This window comes from Salmo salar, chromosome ssa20 (genome assembly GCF_905237065.1).
Source record: "Salmo salar chromosome ssa20, Ssal_v3.1, whole genome shotgun sequence".
NCBI lineage: Eukaryota > Metazoa > Chordata > Actinopteri > Salmoniformes > Salmonidae > Salmo > Salmo salar.
Window position 1 is genome coordinate 62,547,911 of NC_059461.1, and position 16,891 is coordinate 62,564,801.

A 16,891-nucleotide genomic window follows, 5' to 3' on the forward strand; every position below is an offset into this window, starting at 1 on the left:
GCTGTAATTATGTTCTAATTGTATAGTAATATACCTCTTGATACATTCAAGTAATTGCATGAGAAAATGATTTGACTGTTCTTTAGATTCATTCAGTAGGGAGTGACAGACCTCCGGTTTATTTTATCAAAGCAAAGACAATGTATAATTTTGTCAATTTAACATTTTCAATTTCCAGATCATTCATATTACATATTGCTTCATCTTATGTAAACCCCTTGGTTTGTATGGATGGATGTCTTTAAATTCTGAATGTCTCCAAATGTAGATTACAAAACAAAACCTGAATGTTGAGTGAAATGTTTGTGCAAAATTACATTTTGGGAGTTTATAAGGTCATAAGGCATTGGAGAAGTCACCTGAACATTCAAAGCTCTTCAAATCACTCCCAGCACTTCATCGATGTCACACATAGGAGACTGTTATTAGGTACATTTACACACATGCATTTTGTGTTCTCCCCAATTTTAAACAAAAATGTGTATTTGTTGAGATGACACATCTATTTACCTAAACGTCACACAAGAAGCCACCAATAGATCTGTCTATTTACTACTTTAAAAAAAATAGAAGGCTCTGACCAAGATTTCATCGATGTACTGAGCTGGGTTGTCTGCCCTCTTGTCTAGTGGGGAGAAAGAGATCCTATGGGTCAAAGAGTACAAATCTGGTCTCTATGACCTCAGTGTAGATGGATGCCTAATGCACACTGATCAGCTTGCATTGTCTCTGTGTGGCACTCAAAATGAGGGTTTGTCTGTTTGAGGGTTTGTTCTTCTGTTTTCTCTTTTCTTGAACTGACAAGATTTATTCTGCACATTCTAGTGTTAAAGTCTGCTTCCCTTGCTGTGTGGTATACCTATCTGTTGCTCTTTACAAAATAACAATCTAATTATTTTTGGTCGGAGTATGCTTTTGTATTAAAATTAATAAAGAAAACTAGCAAATAACATTTGGCTTGGATTTTTAATAACTACTCATTTACATATAAGATTGAGAGGATGTTATCTGCTCTAATCAAACTTTGATTAAATGTATGAAATTATTCCAAACTATCCGGCTTGTTGGACATGCAATTAGATGCAATGATATTATCATGCATTTCAAGTGTAAAGACTGGATGTTTATTTTTGGTATCCTACTAGTCACACAAATATTGTAGTACAGAATTCATAGAACTATGTCCCGTCATCAATAGAGATCAAGTTCTGATAACATTCTGGAATCTGAATATCCACTGTAAACATGCGTGAATGACACCATCGGCAGAGGCGGGGTAATGATGTGTAGTCAAAAATAGTGAATGTTTATAGCTACTTGTTAAGTAAAATTAGAGTAGGTTATCAGTGGGTGTTTGCAAGAATCTATTTGTTTTAAGTAGGGCTGTGATCAAGGACGTGCGCGCGCGTCGCTGTCAGTTTGCGAACGCAAGCGCGTCCCCGACTGAAGGCGAATACAGCACGAAAAAACAAGGATTGCTAGAGAGAAAAGTCGGCATACTCTAACCTCGAGATCAGAAGTCCCTTGTTTGGAACGAAAAACACGTCCTCTTGGCTTGTATAACTGTCCGAACTGGCGAAGGATATTCAGGAAAAAGTATAGGGTAAGTTGTTTTGCATCAGATATTGAGTATCGAAGAAACGCTAAGTGGGGAGAAGGACGATGTGGCTGTAATTTTTGCGCCTCCTTTCTATGTCTCAAAATGGCGGACAGGCCGCTTGGAGCAGCAGGTAGCTGGCCATCGGAGTTGTAAATGTCTGTGCTAACCAACTAGTGGCACTGGTCGATTTGCTTTTAAGTAACTGTTAACCTGATTTTAAGTTACTATTTGATGAGGACTTGCACCTATTCAAGTGTTATTGATCAAATTGATTCGATAATTTGATATCAACTTTCTAGCTTGCCAGCCAGCAGGTAACTAGCTAACGTTAATCAGTGGAAATCATTTTGACGTTAGCTAGTTAGGCTAACCGGCTGGCTAGCCAAACTCATCAATTATGTGTGTAGGTCGCGAGTTGCCTCGCATCAAGTCTGTGCATAAACATTTATCGTTGTAACTATATCTAGTTAATTAACTTTTTTAACTTTTATATTTGGAGTGCATTGCTAATTGCTTCATTCAATTGAATCCATTGCTTTTTCAACTCGCATTTAAATTGCTAGGCTAGCTAGCGTGCGCACTCTAGGCTGGTCAACGTTGCGTTCGCCTCGCGATCATATGTAGGTCATGATTTGAGTGACAGTTATTTCACATACCAGCTAATGTGTTGTATTGTCGAGCATATCTACTTGGAATACGAGTATGTAATTGAACAAGCTAGATAACTTTAGCTAGGTAATGTTACCCACGATTTATAGAATGTTCAATAATGGAAAAGGGCGTATCAGTTGTATCATTATTTTGAAAGCTATTTAGGAGGTAGGCAGCTACGTGTAAATATATTATTTAGCTAGTATCGGCCGATTGTCATGTTAAACATTAGATGTGGTCTGACATTTTGACACCTTTGTTTTAGCGCAGCTAGTTACCAAATTAGTTGTGTGTTTCCTGTAGCCACTGGCTACGCTACTCCCTCCATCCATCACGTTACATCCAGTGAGCTGGACAACTTTGATCGTTTTGTGATCTGTCATCAAGGCTCTAGACCGGTAACGTAAATCATTATCATTACAGTTGGCCCTGTTTTACGAATGATCTAAGTTGAATGAATTCATGCAGTTTATAGAAATAAGTGTAGAACACGTCGGTGGAAAAAACAAGAGTTGCAGGAAAACTACAATTTGCCTTGACCAATAGCTTCAGCTTGAAACCTATGCCATCTTACTTTTTTATATTTTATTTTGCGATTGAGGATCGACTATAGTTTCAGTTTGATCACGTGGGTTGAAAGGCAGCGGTATCCTCCATTCGGTTAGAAAATACGCCACCCCTCTCCTACTGCAGAATGGATCCTTCAGCCTGCATCTCTTTCCGCTGAAACTGACAAGTCACTCTCCTCCTCCCCGCCTTGTTGATGGTACCCCTATCGTGTTTGAAGCAGTATCCGTTGCTATGCAGTCCTCCTCCCCGATTGTATAATTTCATCCTGGCCAGATCAGAGCTTGGCTACACCTGTAAGGATTGCTGCAGCAGCTGATGCAACCGAAATTATGGGATTGTTTTAGGAGTGGAGCTTCAATTGATAACTCGGTAGCTATATTTTTCTCCTTTACAGTTGTAGCTAATGTGATTCCATGGTTTGTATATCTATGCTGATGGACCCTACTTGATTGAATAGGCAGTCACTTGATGTAAGCAATTAGATGTTAGTTTTTTTTAATGAATTGGTAGTTTTAGGATATTTTAATAAGTTACTTGTTTGTGTTTGCAGGCCTGAGAAATTTCCAGACTCATTTAGAAAATAAAGCAGATTATTAAAATCCTGAGAACATAAACACGTGCGCCCTCAAATGTATCTATTGTTGTGCCAAATAGCTAATCAGTAATCATGGTATTTGTGATTCTCATAATGGCCTCAATACACAGGTTGTGATATGACTGATATACATGAGGTGGGACTATGTTAACCTGACTGATTTGTTTAGTATACCTTTCAGTGTTTTGAGTGGTACCTGACCCATGGCGACATTGAAAATGTGTTTTCAGGTTCAAATTTTATTAGTCACATGCGCCGAATACAATAGGTGTAGACCTTACAGTGAAATGATTACTTAAGACTCCCTAACCAACAATGCAATTAAAAAAAATACTAAAGATTAAGAAATAAAAGTAACAAGTAATTTAAAGAGCAGCAGTAAAACAACAATAGCGAGACTGTACGGGGGGGGTACCGGTTAGTTGAGGTAATATGTACATGTAGGTAGAGTTATTAAAGTGACTATGCATTGATGCACAGAGGAGGATGTTTGATTCCTCTCTCTGAGGAGGAGGGGGCGGGAGGATGAGAGCGAGAGAGGGTGTGTCTTTTTTGTGAATGCAGAGTTCCTCACTAACACAGTCAGCACCAGATGCCCATGTTACCCTGTTTTGAGCTCCAGCCCAGAGGTCACAGTAGGACAGTGGCTGACCTTCAGCACAGGAGGACTGGTCTAACACACACACTGCTAATAATGACATGCCAGCCCAGCAGCCCCCCTCCTGTCTCTGGGTCTGCGACAGCCAGGTTAGGTTCACCTTCACATGACAGCTTAGTGCCACTGCTCATTTAATGGGTTTTGGATTGGAAATCAACAATTCCCAGCATATTATGTGAGGACTTGGAAATCACTGCACTATTACTTATAAAACAGTCAAATAATTGCAATATTAGAGGTCTTGCATTTTCAACCAATCACTGCACACAGCTTCAATGCCATACAACTCTCCTTCCGTGCCCTCCAACTGCTCTTAAATACAAGTAAAACTAAATGCATGCTCTTCAACCGATCGCTGCCTGCACCTGCCCGCCCATCCAGCATCAATACTCTGGACGGTTCTGACTTAGAATATGTGGACAAGTAGAAATACCTAGGTGTCTGGTTAGACTGTAAACTCTCCTTCCAGACTCACATTAAGCATCTCCAATCCAAAGTTAAATCTAGAATTGGCTTCCTATTTCACATCCTTCACTCATGCTGCCAAACATACCCTTGTAAAACTGACCATCCTACCGATCCTCGACTTCGGCGACGTCATTTACAAAATAGCCTTCAATACCCTACTCAATAAATTGGATGCAGTCTAGCACAGTGCCATCCGTTTTGTCACCAAAGCCCCATATACTACCCACCACTGCGACCTGTACGCTCTCGTTGGCTGGTCCTCGCTTCATACCCGTCGCCAAACCCACTGGCTCCAGGTCATCTACAAGACCCTGCTAGGTAAAGTCCCCCCTTATCTCAGCTCACTGGTCACCATAGCAGCACCCACCTGTAGCATGCGCTCCAGCAGGTATATTTCTCTGGTCACCCCCAAAGCCAATTCCTCCTTCGCCCGCCTCTCCTTCCAGTTCTCTGCTGCCAATGACTGGAACGAACTACAAAAATCTCTGAAACTGGAAACACTTATCTCCCTCACTAGCTTTAAGCACCAGCTGTCAGAGCAGCTCACAGATTACTGCACCTGAACATAGTCCAGCTATAATTTAGCCCAAACAACTACCCCTTCCCCTACTTTATTTATTTATGTATTTATTTTGCGCCTTTGCACCCCATTATTTCTACTTCCACTGCAAATCTACCATTCCAGTGTTTAACTTGCTATATTGTATTTACTTCTCCACCATGGCCTTTTTTTGCCTTTACCTCCCTTATCTCACCTCATTTGCTCACATTGTATATAGTCTTATTTTTCTACTGTATTATTGACTGTTTGTTTTACTCCATGTGTAACTCTGTGTTGATGTATGTGTCGAACCTCTTTGCTTTATCTTGGCCAGGACACAATTGTAAATGAGAACTTGTTCTCATCTTGCCTACCTGGTTAAATAAAGGTGAAATAAAATAAACAAATACATTTACCTCATATGGTTAAATCAAGCCACCTGTCACCCCAACATTTCCCCTCAACAGTGCATTTTTGCTACAAATTGGACAAAATCATTGCATATTGCCATACAAAATGTCAGAATTTGCTTCAGCATAATTTAGCATTTTGCCTGCAAATATTACACAAAATCATGGTGAGACTGGGAAATAAGGTGCGTAATATTTCTTCTGTCAGCTCATGCCATTGTGATATATAGCAGCTTGATTTCTGAATCCTGTCAATGCATAACTAGTCAAGGATCAGGACACAAATCCATGATTTGCACAGTGCACTGCATAGCCTACATGGAGCAATTGAAAATATGCTGAAAACCCTTAATTTGATGTTTGTTCTGATCAGTTTAATGTTGGCCTATGTGCAGTCAACTTGGATTTGTTAAGTAGGCTTGTCTTATGTCTGTTTGTTGATTTAAAGCACCTTAAGATTCTTTATGTAATCAATAGCGCTATAAAAGTTTCATTAATCTTCTGCCAGTGGTTTAGCTAGCACTCAATGATGTGTTGCCCTGGCCTGTAGCAGCTCTTCTCTGACTCTCCCAGAGTCCTGTCTACCACAGACCTCTGTGTTGCTACTGAGCACTCCCTCAGCGTATGTGTACTCTGATCTGCTAATCATGGCTCTTCTATCAGGGGACTCTGACTGCAGTGATGATGGCCAGACTCATGTTTTATTGGCCTCTTTGCTTCTCGGCAGCGGCCGTGCACATTGTCACTGCATTCAAAGTCATGGTTCCTGCCATCTGTCTCAATTGGCTTGCTTAAATATACATGGAAGGAGGAGGAGCCAATATTGAATGGACTTCTTCCACCTCTCTGTCTAGGATGTGGATAGTCAACAAAGCTAAGATATGTTCAGTTTGATATGTGTTAGGTTTAAGAATGAATGCTTTATGTGAATGAATAGCAGCAGCCATCCATTTTATCCCTGGTTGCTTTAGGCTTCTTTCAGACCACATAGCTTGGATAACAGCAATTGCAGCCAGCACAGGTGATGACCTCTGGAAGACTGCAGTGTGTGCCTGATGTTCAATCCCCTGTCATTATCAATTAGTGATAAAGCTCTTCAAATAATTTCTGCAAGAGTGCCCTGTCTGTCTAGAAGAGACCTACTGTGCACAAGCTGGTCATTATTTACAGAATAACTAGCTCTGAAAATCCTATCTTTATGTATGTAGCCTAGGCTTTGTTTGAGGTTCTGGCTGTTCCAGCTGTTATTTGAGATTTAATGCTGGTGTTGTGGTGTGACAGCTTGCCTCGGTGTTTGTACGCGCCTGCATGCAGACCTGGAGAGTTTAAGTGTATTTTGGTTGCAGGCAGAGATGGGAGTGGTTAGTCAATGCTGAACTTTGTCTAACCAGAGCTCTGTGGTAAACCAGCATGCTAGTTGACCTAAAATAACTCCTCTCAATTGGTGGTTTGACGAGTGTTTTTCCAATGTGCAAGTGAACTGCGGACCAACGCAGCACTTTATCAATTTATCGAATCGGTTGTTTTTTTTGCTCAAATCGTGAAATGTAGGTGCGCATTGAAAAAAATATTTATATTCAAAGCCATTTGGATTGATACAGGGGTCGATGATGACGTTGGGTGGCAAAGAACAACATAGGAATCCTGCTGTTGTGATTTGGATTTGGGAATCTGGGAAAGGAAATGCAGTGATATTGGACTTGTAAATCCCTATTGCTGTATTTGTGTGACAGTTTGATAGTGCTGCTAAGTGTGTTGTTAGTCCACCCTTTGTTTTCATCATTCCATAGTAGTGTAGCACTGAAGCATTTACTATTCCTTTGTTCATGGCCTTGTTCTGTCAGAATTCAGAAAGGCATTGACTAAAATGCAATATCAGTATACATTACTATTGTAAGGATTAAGATGTTTAAGAAATACAGGTTATATGTTGGGTTCTGTTAGCCTGTTGAATCATGCTTACCTCTCTATAGACTTTGATCTTTGATATGCTGATGTAGGCCTACAGCTAATCTACTTGGTTATTTTATTATTCTGCAAAGTATAATCGGATGTGTCGACTAGCCTACTAGTCTTAGTTGATTGTAAATCAAGTTATTGTAAATTCACCTACACCTCACAGTACTTAGCAGGCTGCTAGAACTAACTTCAGACTTCATTTTTATAACATTTGCATGACATTGCCCAGATGTTTTCAAACTTTTATTTCCTTCCTGTTTTAGTTTCATGGTTTCAGTGGAGTGTTGACCTGTGAATTGATCCATTCTTAAAATATTGAGTCCTGCTTACTGTGCCATGCCTGACAGGGTTCTATGCTGACTGAATGAAAAATATTTGAGATATTAAAACTAGAATCCCACATTTTTCTAGGTGCACTGGTACTCTAAAATAAAAATTCCAGGATTCGCATCTAAATATTTAGGCGCATATGCAAGTGAAGTGGTCGCACTGTAGAGCCCTTCCTGACCACAGATAAATAGGGATAGTTGGAGAACTCTGACCACCGACGCACACAATCTCATCACCTTGGGTATGATAATCAAGATTATTGGCATGGTCTGCTGCTGTTTCACAGTTGACCTTTCTCATTCAACTGATAAAATAGCACCCTTATGACTCAGAGCACCAGCCTTCAGGGCAGACTATGCCAACATTCAGAGCAGTCTATGCCAAGTTGCCAACCCACAGGGTACAGCCATGCCAACTCTGGATAGCTGGTTTCCTTATTCAGTCGCCGCGGGTGCACAGACTAGAGAAAAAAGAGAAATCTGCATTTTCAAAACAGACAAAACGTTTTTTTAATCGTTTTAGTTTTTTGCCGTGTTTTGTTGCTTCCATAGTGATCAGTGGCGTGAGAAGTGCAACGCTATTTGGCTAGCAGACACAAGTTTTAAAAAAGCACGTTTTTTTTCTGGTCAAAAATATATTTCTGTTTATCATAGAATGTAGCCAACTACATTTCCTAATGTTTTGCTTGAGGTTAATCTTGCATTTTACTAGAGGTCGACAGATTATGATTTTTGATGCCGATTATTGGAGGACCAATAAAAGCTGATACCGATTAACCTGTTAGAGCTAGGGGGCAGTATTGACACGGCTGGATAAAAAACATACCCGATTTAATCTGGTTACCACTCCTACCCAGTAACTAGAATATGCATATACTTATTACATATGGATAGAAAACACCCTAAATTTTCTAAAACTGTTTGAATGGTGTCTGTGAGTATAACAGAACTCAAATGGCAGGTCAAAACCTGAGAGATTCCTTTACAGGAAGTGGCCTGTCTGACCATTTCTTGAACTTCTTTTCCATCTCTATCATTTACTAAGGATCTCTGCTCTAACGTGACACTTCCCACGTCGTCCATAGGCGCTCAGAGCCCGGGAAAAAACAGAATGTCGTCATTCCAGCCCCAGGCTGAAACACATTATCGCCTTTCTCAAGTGGCCGATCAAGGGACACTGGGCTTATGCGCGTGACCCGACTGCCCCCGCCTTTGGGATTTTTTCCTCTGTTTGCGAAAAGGAGATTCCCTGTCGGAATATTATCGCTTTTCACGAGAAAAATGGCGTAAAAATTGATTTTAAACAGCGGTTGACATGCTTGAAGTACGGTAAAGGAATATTTAGAATTTTATTGTCACGAATTGCGCCATGCGCGCGACACTTCTTTACTATTTCGGATAGTGTCTGGACGCATACGAACAAAACGCCGCTATTCGGATATAACGATGGATTATTTTGGCCCAAACCAACATTTGTTATTGAAGTAGCAGTCCTCGGTGTGCATTCTGACGAAGACAACAAAAGGTAATCAAACTTTTATAATAGTAAATATGATTATGGTGAGTGCTAAACTTGCCGGGTGTCTAAATAAGCGAGCCCGTGATGCCTGGGCTATGTACTTAGAATATTGCAAAATGTGCTTTCACCAAAAAGCTATTTTAAAATTGGACATATCGAGTGCATAGAGGAGGTCTGTATCTATAATTCTTAAAATAATTGTTATGCTTTTTGTGAACGTTTATCGTGAGTAATTTAGTAAAATGTTAGCGAATTCCCGGAAGTTTGCGGGGGTATGCTAGTTCTGAACGTCACATGCTAATGTAAAAAGCTGGTTTTTGATATAAATATGAACTTGATTGAACAAAACATGCATGTATTGTATAACATAATGTCCTAGGGTTGTCATCTGATGAAGATCATCAAAGGTGAGTGCTGCATTTAGCTGTCTTCTGGGTTTTGGTGACATTATATGCTGGCTTGAAAAATGGGTGTCTGATTATTTCTGGCTTGGTACTCTGCTGACATAATCTAATGTTTTGCTTTCGTTGTAAAGCCTTTTTGAAATCGGACAGTGTGGTTAGATTAACGAGAGTCTTGTCTTTAAATAGCTGTAAAATAGTCATATGTTTGAGAAATTGAAGTAATAGGATTTTTAAGGTTTTGAAAATCGCGCCACAGGCTGCCAGTGGCTGTTACGTAGGCGTCCCACCTAGCCCATAGAGGTTAACCTCTTACATCTAGACGTTCCGCTAGCGGAACACCTGCTCCAATATCCGATGATAGGCGTGGCGCGAATTACAAATTCCTCAAAAATACAAAAACTTCAATTTTTCAAACATATGACTATTTCACAGCATTTTAAAGACAAGACTCTCCTTTAACTAACCACACTGTCTGATTTCAAAAAGGCTTTACAGCGAAAGCAAAACATTAGATTATGTCAGCAGAGTACCAAGCCAGAAATAATCAGACACCCATTTTTCAAGCTAGCATATAATGTCACAAAAACCCAGAAGACAGCTAAATGCAGCACTAACCTTTGATGATCTTCATCAGATGACACACCTAGGACATTATGTTATACAATACATGCATGTTTTGTTCAATCAAGTTCATATTTATATCAAAAACAGCTTTTTACATTAGCATGTGACGTTCAGAACTAGCATACCCCCCGCAAACTTCCGGGGAATTTGCTAACAATTTACTAAATTACTCACGATAAACGTTCACAAAAAGCATAACAATTATTTTAAGAATTATAGATACAGAACTCCTCTATGCACTCGATATGTCCGATTTTAAAATAGCTTTTTGGTGAAAGCACATTTTGCAATATTCTAAGTACATAGCCCAGCCATCACGGGCTAGCTATTTAGACACCCGGCAAGTTTAGTACTCACCAATATCAGATTTACTATTACAAAAGTTTGATTACCTTTTGTTGTCTTCGTCAGAATGCACTCCCAGGACTGCTACTTCAATAACAAATGTTGGTTTGGTCCAAAATAATCCATCGTTATATCCGAATAGCGGCGTTTTGTTCGTGCGTCCCAGACACTATCCGAAATGGTAAATCAGGATCGTGCGCATGGCGCAATTCGTGACAAAAAAAATCTAAATTTTCCATTACCGTACTCCGAAGCATGTCAACCGCTGTTTAAAATCAATTTTTATGCAATTTATCTCGTAAAAAAGCGATAATATTCCGACCGGGAATCTCCTTTTCGGCAAACAGAGGAAAAATCACAAAGACAGGGGCGGCCAGGGCACGCGCCTAAGCCCAGAGTCCCTTGATCGGTCACTTGAGAAAGGCGATAATGTGTTTCAGCCTGGGGCTGGGATGACGACATTCTGTTTTTTCCCGGGCTCTGAGCGCCCATGGAAGACGTAGGAAGTGTCACGTTAGAGCAGAGATCCTTTGTAAAAGATAGAGATGGCAAAGAAGTTCAAGAAATGGTCAGACAGGCCACTTCCTGTAAAGGAATCTCTCAGGTTTTGACCTGCCATTTGAGTTCTGTTATACTCACAGACACCATTCAAACAGTTTTAGAAACTTTGGAGTGTTTTCTATCCAAAGCCAATAATTATATGCATATTCTAGTTACTGGGCAGGAGTAGTAACCAGATTAAATCGGGCACGTTTTTTTTCCAGCCGTGAAAATACTGCCCCCTAGCCATAACAGGTTAATTGGCCATGCCGATTAATTGGTCGACCTCTACATTTTGCCAGAGAGAAGTAGCTACACATCAGTCAGAGCACTGTCTGATAGAATGCTTCTTCGTGAATGCGGGAATGATGACGAGAGCAAAGATTCTCATCCGAGTGGAGAAGTGCAACTGAAGCACAAGGTTTTTCTGAAGCAAGCAGAAATCACAATAAGAAGCATTTTAGAAGATGTTTACAAAATGCAGCTAGATATTTCCTATGCATTTTTTTTTAATATATATTTTTCTGTATTAAACTCATTTCTGCGTTCCTGTGACTCCTGGACCCACATGCACACACTCTAACTATCAGATAAATGGGTGCATCTAGTGGCAAGGCCTAGTCGGCAATCGCCTCTTAAATCGGTGTGATGTGATCACATTTTCTCCCAAGCCAATTGCATCGATTGTGTTATTGTTCCAACAGTGTACTTACTACTGATGAAACACCGCAATGAGAATGATAAAGCGCAATGTCTAGCACGATAACAAATTACACACACAGAAACCTGCTATTAAGAGTAAAAAATATCTTGTTTGGAAAAGCAACATGTTAGATTTGCACTACAGTCACTTAGCAAAGGCTCTTATCCAGAGTAAATGTACAGCTTTCATGTTGCCAGCCATGAACCCTCTGCCCATGCCTGGAGTGTATGACAAATGGGAGCAACGAATGCAGTGTTTTATCTGCAACATTGTGAACGATTCACCTCACTGATTAAACCCTTGAGATTTTTCCCCTGCAGTCAGTGTATGACAGGGTTATTACTGCTTGCATGGTGTTGACATCAGTGTTCATAGGTCAGGTGGTGCCCAGGGCACTTCACATTCACATCAGAGTCCAGGCCAAAGCCCCACGTCTCGTTCCTCTAGCTATCTGCTGCTGATAACCAGTTTTGACTGCTCTGCTACATACGTGTCAAGTCCACCAACCGCTGATTAAAAAAGAACCACCGTTTCCGTTCATTATATTCCTTATTGCTGGTTTTGTGTAGAATCTATTGACTAGGCTACCTTGGCTTTTGTCATCTTTTTTTTCAAGATTTGATGTTGGTTCTCTTGCTGTGCTCTCATGGTTCCCTTTCTCTTGCAAAAAAAATAAGCCTACTTCTGTGTGCAAATGGCAACAGGTGGAAATTCGCCAGCCTTGGGATCAGCTAGGCTACATGTTGACTGATTTAAAGGAATTCATTGGCTCTTCCTCCAGTAGGTTACATATTTTAGGGTGTTATCCAGTTACCATGTGTGGCTTTATTCCTTTAGGTCACCCTGTCCTAGGTGCTCTGTTGAAGCAAAGGCTGGAATTGATCTTCTCTTCCAATGGTCTCCTCGCTTTCCTCTGTCATTGTTGAGAAGGAGATGAGGAGCAGGGACATGAGGAATACACTGGAGGAGAAGAAGCCTAGGAATCAAGGAAAATATTTCCCCTTAGCTTTTAACAGCTGTGTTTTGTTTACTGGTCTGGGCGAGATGACGTGATCCTGCTCCCAGTAGACTAAGAGGCTTACCGTGGCTGATGGCAGTGGCTGGCAACTCAGGTTAATCCCAAGTACCATCAACTGGCTCCTGAGTGGACAGTATGTTTTCCTGTAGGATGATCCTTGAGAAGCACTCAAGCCCCCTTAAATTGATTTTGTATGAAGTGAGGTACTAGATGAGATGTTTTGAAATCATGAGACCAAAAAGGCCACTGATTTTATTAATTCAATTATTTCAGCTCTGTTGTTCTGAAGCCCTTGTCATTCGATTTCATATGAATTGTTATCATCCAATTTTGAGGGAACCGGGAGAAGTGAAATTAGTTTGGTCTACCTGGAGATTTGACTACACCGTCGGCCGTTACACTGTCCTGCATTTTACTGTTTTGTTGGACAGGCGTAGGGATGGGAACTGTGGGTTGCCGGAATCTGGGTCATCTCTCTACTCTACATGTGGTAGGAACTCCCTACAGAGGGAATTCTTTTTATTTTCTTATTTAACTAGGCAAGTCAGTTAACCTTTCTGGGAAGGTGGTTTTGCTAGCGGAACACCTGGCCTACAGCCAGTGAAATTGCAGGGCGCCAAATTCAAACAACAGAAATTCCTCAAACATACAAGTATTATACACCATTTTAAAGATAAAACTTCTTGTTAATCCAGCCACAGTTTCTGATTTCAAAAAGGCTTTACGGCAAAAGCACACCATGCGATTATGTTAGGTCAGCGCCTTGCCACAGAAAACCATACAGCCATTTTCCAAAGAAGGAGAGGTGCCACAAAAGACAGAAATAGCGTTCAAATTAATCACTAACCTTTGATCTTCACCGGATGGCACTCCCAGGACTCCATGTTAGACAATACATTTGTGTTTTGTTCGATAAAGTTCATCTTTATGTCCAAAAACCTCATTTGAAATTGGTGCGTTCAGAAACAAACATCCAGTGAAAGTGCAGAGAGCCACATCAAATTACAGAAATACTCATCATAAACATTGATGAAAGATACAAGTGTTTAACATACGATTAAATATAAACTTCTCCTTAATGCAACCGCTGTGTCAGATTTCAAAAAGGCTTTACGGTGAAAACACACCATGAGATTATGTTAGGTCAGCGCCTAGCCACAAAAACCATACAGCCATTTTCCAACCAAGGAGAGGTGTCACAAAAGTCTGAAGTAACATTAAAATGAATCACTTACCTATGATGATCTTGATCTGATGGCACTCCCAGGTCTCCATGTTAGACGACAAATGTTCGTTTTGTTCGATAAAGTTAATCTTTATCTCCAAATACCTCCTTTTTGTTTGAGCGTTTAGTCCAGTAATCCAAATGCACAAAGTCTAGACGAATAGTCAAAGAAGTTCCATTTGAGTTCGTAGAAGCATGTCAAAAGATGTTTCTAATCAATCCTTAGGGTGTTTTTATCATAAATATTCAATAATATTTCAACCGGACAATACTGATTTCATTAGAAAGGAAAGGGAGCTCGTGGTCACGCGCGTGACTAAACTAAAGGCTTTCACCTGGGCCATCTGCTTAGCGTGCTCTTATTCGCTCCCATTTCACAGTAGAAGCCTGAAACAACGTTCTAAAGACTTGACATCTAGTGGAAGCCTTAGGAAGTGCAATCTGACCCCACAGACACTGGATATTCGATATGCATTCACTTGAAATCTACAAACCTCAGAATTCCCACTTCCTGGTTGGATTTTTCTCAGGTTTTCGCCTGCCATATGAGTTCTGTTATACTCAGACATTATTTTAACCTCTCTAGGGCAGGCGGGACGAATTCGTCCCACCTACGCAACAGCCAGTCTAATCCAGTGGCGCGATTTTCAAATACCTTAGAAATGCTATTACTTCAATTTCTCAAACATATGACTATTTTACAGCTATTTAAAGACAAGACTCTCGTTAATCTAACCACACTGTCCGATTTCAAAAAGGCTTTACAACGAAAGCAAAACATTAGATTATGTCAGCAGAGTACCCAGCCAGAAATAATCAGACACCCATTTTTCAAGCTAGCATATAATGTCACAAAAACCCAAACCACAGCTAAATGCAGCACTAACCTTTGATCTTCATCAGCTGACACACCTAGGACATTATGTTATACAATACATGCATGTTTTGTTCAATCAAGTTCATATTTATATCAAAAACCAGCTTTTTACATTGGCATGTGACGTTCAGAACTAGCATACCCCCCGCAAACTTCCGGGGAATTTGCTAACAATTTACTAAATTACTCACGATAAACGTTCACAAAAAGCATAACAATTATTTTAAGAATTATAGATACAGAACTCCTCTGCACTCGATATGTCCGATTTTAAAATAGCTTTTTGGTGAAAGCACATTTTGCAATATTCTAAGTACATAGCCCAGCCATCACGGGCTAGCTATTTAGACACCCGGCAAGTTTAGCACTCACAAATATCAGATTTACTATTACAAAAGTTTGATTACCTTTTGTTGTCTTCGTCAGAATGCACTCCCAGGACTGCTACTTCAATAACAAATGTTGGTTTGGTCCAAAATAATCCATCGTTATATCCGAATAGCGGCGTTTTGTTCGTGCGTTCCAGAAACTATCCGAAATGGTAAATCAGGGTCGCGCATGGCGCAATTCGTGACAAAAAAAATCTAAATATTCCATTACCGTACTTCGAAGCATGTCAACCGCTGTTTAAAATCCATTTTTATGCCATTTTTCTCGTAAAAAAGCGATAATATTCCGACCGGGAATATCCTTTTAGGTAAACAGACAAAGGAAAAGAAAGCTTTCGGTCGACGCGGGCACGAGCCTGAGTCTCACAGTACTGTAACCAGCCACTACCCAAACGCGCTACTTTGTTTCAGCCAGAGCCTGCAAAGCCACGATTCAGCATTTTGCCGCCTTCTGAGAGTCCATGTGAGCCGTAGAAAGTGTCACGTAAGAGCAGAGATCCCCTGTAATTGATAGAGATAATCAACAAGGCCAAGAAATGGTCAGACAGGGTACTTCCTGTACAGAATCTTTTCAGGTTTTGACCTGCCATTTGAGTTCTGTTATACTCACAGACACCATTCAAACAGTTTTAGAAACTTTAGGGTGTTTTCTATCCAAAGCCAATAATTATATGCATATTCTAGTTACTGGGCAGGAGTAGTAACCAGATTAAATCGGGTACGTTTTTTATCCAGCCGTGTCAATACTGCCCCCTAACCCTAACAGGTTAACAGTTTTGGAAACTTTTGTGTTTTCTATCCAAATCTACTAATTATATGCTTATATATAATTATATTATATTATATACGTTCATCCACCACTGGCCTGCTGGCCCCCCTACCTCTGAGGAAGCACAGTTCCCGCTCAGCCCAGTCAAAACTGTTCGCTGCTCTGGCACCCCAATGGTGGAACAAGCTCCCTCACGACGCCAGGACAGCGGAGTCAATCACCACCTTCCGGAGACACCTGAAACCCCACCTCTTTAAGGAATACCTAGGATAGGATAAAGTAATCCTTCTAACCCCCCCCCCCCTTAAAAGATTTAGATGCACTATTGTAAAGTGGTTGTTCCACTGGATATCATAAGGTGAATGCACCATTTTGTAAGTTGCTCTGGATAAGAGCGTCTGCTAAATGACTTAAATGTAAATAAATGTAATATGCATATTCTAGCTTCTGGGCCTGAGTAACAGGCAGTTTACTCTGGGTGCGCGTTTCATCCAAACTTCCCAATGCTGCCCCCTATCCCTAAAGAGTTAAGAACAAAGGGTCTGATGCCTGTAGCACTGAAATGCAGGGCCTGAGACTGCTGCGCCACTCGGGAGCCCAAGGGCTCCAGACTAAACTGTCACCATGACATGACCAGGCTGCCTCATAGGGCTGGAGTAGTGGGGGGTTGGTGGCGGGAATGTAGAAGAGTGTGGTT

At 40.7% G+C, this 16,891-nt stretch overlaps 1 protein-coding gene across 2 annotated transcripts in view; it reads left to right on the plus strand.

Moving 5' to 3' along the window:
* Nucleotides 1-1,298: 1,298 nt before the first annotated feature.
* Nucleotides 1,299-16,891, plus strand: part of LOC106581047 (lissencephaly-1 homolog A-like) — a 63,878-nt gene continuing 48,285 nt past the window's right edge. Inside the window, exon 1 of one of the 2 annotated variants that reach the window (XM_014162730.2) lies at nucleotides 1,299-1,603. The gene's annotated coding sequence lies outside the window, so the exon portion shown is untranslated. Of the gene's footprint in view, nucleotides 1,604-2,895; nucleotides 3,191-16,891 lie in introns of those variants that run through there. The other variant, XM_014162731.2, reaches the window with a different exon arrangement.